At 43.1% G+C, this 2,759-nt stretch overlaps 1 pseudogene; it reads right to left on the reverse strand.

The window, feature by feature from the left end:
* Window positions 1–1,836: 1,836 nt before the first annotated feature.
* LOC124989397 (eukaryotic translation initiation factor 3 subunit J-like) lies at window positions 1,837–2,512 on the reverse strand (annotated as a pseudogene).
* Window positions 2,513–2,759: the final 247 nt, after the last annotated feature.

A 2,759-nucleotide genomic window follows, 5' to 3' on the forward strand; every position in this document is an offset into this window, starting at 1 on the left:
CCTTTCCTTTAAGGGGAGATCAATATTAGCAGTGCCCAATTCAGAAAGTATGCAATCCTAGACCAAATAGCCCCTATGAGGACAATAACAAAATTGTCATAATAAACAGAATGAGTTCAACTATTATCTTCAGTATAACAAACCAATTTGCAATAAGGCCTGCAGTTTCTAATGGAGGACAAAGAGGATGCAGAGGGATGTAGGATGTAGCTGTTAATGGGATAAGAACAGAATATATAGAAGTTCTAGATAATAGAAAGGGTGAGAGTGTAATCAAAAGCAATTGATGTTATCATGCAAAAAGGGAGAAAGAGACTCTGAGGGAACAGGTAAACAAAAGGAAAAGAGAGTCAAAAAAAGTAAAGAAATAAAAACTTAAAATTATTCAATAAGGAGAAAAAAGAAAATCTACTCTATAACAGTCATATAGTATTCAAACCTCCCAGTCTTCAGTAGCCTGATACATGAGAGGTCCTTGACAATGAGCTTTAAGTCTGCAGCACGCGTCTCAGGATGGGATTTGCCCCACCTAAAGATCGGAGTTATGGCTTCCAAGATTATCCAAGATGGCCTCTCTGACTTCCAAATGTGTTGGCAACTGGGGAGCTGCAGATGGGGGTGTGGATGTAGTCAGCTGGAGGTCCTGGAGGCGGGGTGCAGTTGGTCAGGCAGGGGTCCTGGAGGTGGGGTGTGTTTGTTGTGGTTGCAGGATCCTGGAGAGCTGGTGCAATCAGTCAGTCTCGGGTCCCAGTGATAGGACACAGTCAGTTGGTCTGGGGGTCCTGGTGGCAGGGAGCAGTCAGTCGATGTGAGTGCCCCTGAGGCAGGGAGTGATTGGTTGGGCTAGGGATCCTGGAGACGGGGCTCAGTCAGTCCAGTCAGAGGTCCTACGGGGCCTGGCTGTTGTCTCAAAATGGCGGCAGCCACGTGTAACCAAACCTGCATGTACTGTGGCAGAGAACCTGCAGGCAACAGCAGGCAGCTGGCGCTCCACTTGCAGTCTGCGGTCAGTCTGCTGGCAGCTGTCAGAGGATTGGGAGGTGAACCTCGCATGGTGGGTGATGGGTAAGTGAAAGGCAGGCGATGGACAGGCAAGAGGCAGGCAAATGGCGGATGATAGGCATCTGACAGTGAGCAATCTGCACTTAAAAAAGGCGTCGATATGCTGGCAGACTGCATATCACAGTAGACAAATGGGCTAAACAGCAGGGGATCGATAAGCAGCAAAAACTGCCTCACCAAGAAACAGATATCTTCTGCTTGAAACCAGAGTTACGGAGCCACAAGGAATGCAGCCTCCCTCTAGTCCACCATGTTGGATCTCCCTCATGCTCAGTTTTAAGACAAAGCAGTTTTAATACTAGGTGTATACCACATGCCCTTGCTGCAAATTACTTTTCTTGACAAGTTATGAAGTAGTTCAAGGAGGTATGGTTAAGGCTGTATTACTGAATAGTGCTGGTAAATACTACACAATTTTTTGTCATGTTGCAACCTTTGTTTCCAATTTAGTGACTGCTGCTATGGAATCAAATAGCAACAATGACAACATTATTAGGTTTGTTTTTTTAAACTATGATTTAATAGCAATTGAAGTTCCCAATTTTAACCCCTTGGCAGTAAGATCCAGGTTCCCTCATTTGCACATAGCACCTAAGTGTCAAGAGGTAAAATAACCAGCACAAAAGATACTACACTTCTGATTGTAGCATTTGGCAGAACTGAAAGGAAAGGAAGTTGTGCTACATATTGAAGAGATTGTGGGCAACAGAAAGAAGACACCAGGAGAAGATAAAATGTCATATGAAGTCTTCATAGTCTTGTACATAGCCTCCATCATAACCACCATAATCTACCTTTCTTCTTCTTTTTGGCTTTGCTTTGCTTTTCTTCCTTCTGTTTTTTGCTGTGAAGCACTTTCAATGAATTGGTAATCTTTTTCAAGTCATCAATTTCCAATGAAATACACATATCTCGAACTAAGTCTTCCCAAAACTGGCATAATATAGTTACTTTTCATATTGTGTAATTTTATCTTTAGTAACTTTCCAAACTCTGTGAAATCATCTCTTGAAGATGGGTTCATAGCGTCTATTCCATAAACTGTATTGTTAACACCAAAAGTTTCTTTTGCTAATTGAAGGTCTGACTCTTCCTGTAATTTCTTAATCCCGTTTATCTTCTAATTGTTCTTCTGGAGTTAGCACTTCAGGTTCTTCTAACCTCTTTTTAATTTCTTGTCTTTTCTTCTGTTGCCATTCTTTCTTTTTTATCTTCTCTGCTACTTTTTGCTTTTCTGAAATTTTTATTTCTGATTTTACTTCTGCTTACTCTTTTTTTTCCGTCATCATCATCATCATCCCATCTATCCTTGACGTCCTCATCCTCACCTTCCCAGCCATCCCAGCCGGCAGTGCTGCCGCCCCGACCTTCTGCAAAGGGTCTTCCACGGAGAATGTGTCAGTGTCCCAAGAGTTGAGTCCCCCGCTGCTTCCGCTTCCGCTGCCATCATCTCCAGCAGGTGTGAGCACGTGTGAGGGAGAGAGCTGCAAAGAGTTAGCTTGGTGGAGGTGAGTCACTGGGCTTGCTCTTTTTGGGCGCTGGGCAAGCTGGGACCCTTAAGGACAACTTTACTCATTTCTAGTTAACCAAGTGAAGTCACATGAACTGAAAGGCATGAAAGTCTTTTAAAAAATGTATGAGAGCTCATTTACCTAGATGCCAATTTTGGTAGCATGTAAGATATAGAAACAACTACA

This window comes from Sciurus carolinensis, chromosome 7, assembly GCF_902686445.1.
Source record: "Sciurus carolinensis chromosome 7, mSciCar1.2, whole genome shotgun sequence".
NCBI classification, from domain to species: Eukaryota; Metazoa; Chordata; class Mammalia; order Rodentia; family Sciuridae; genus Sciurus; species Sciurus carolinensis.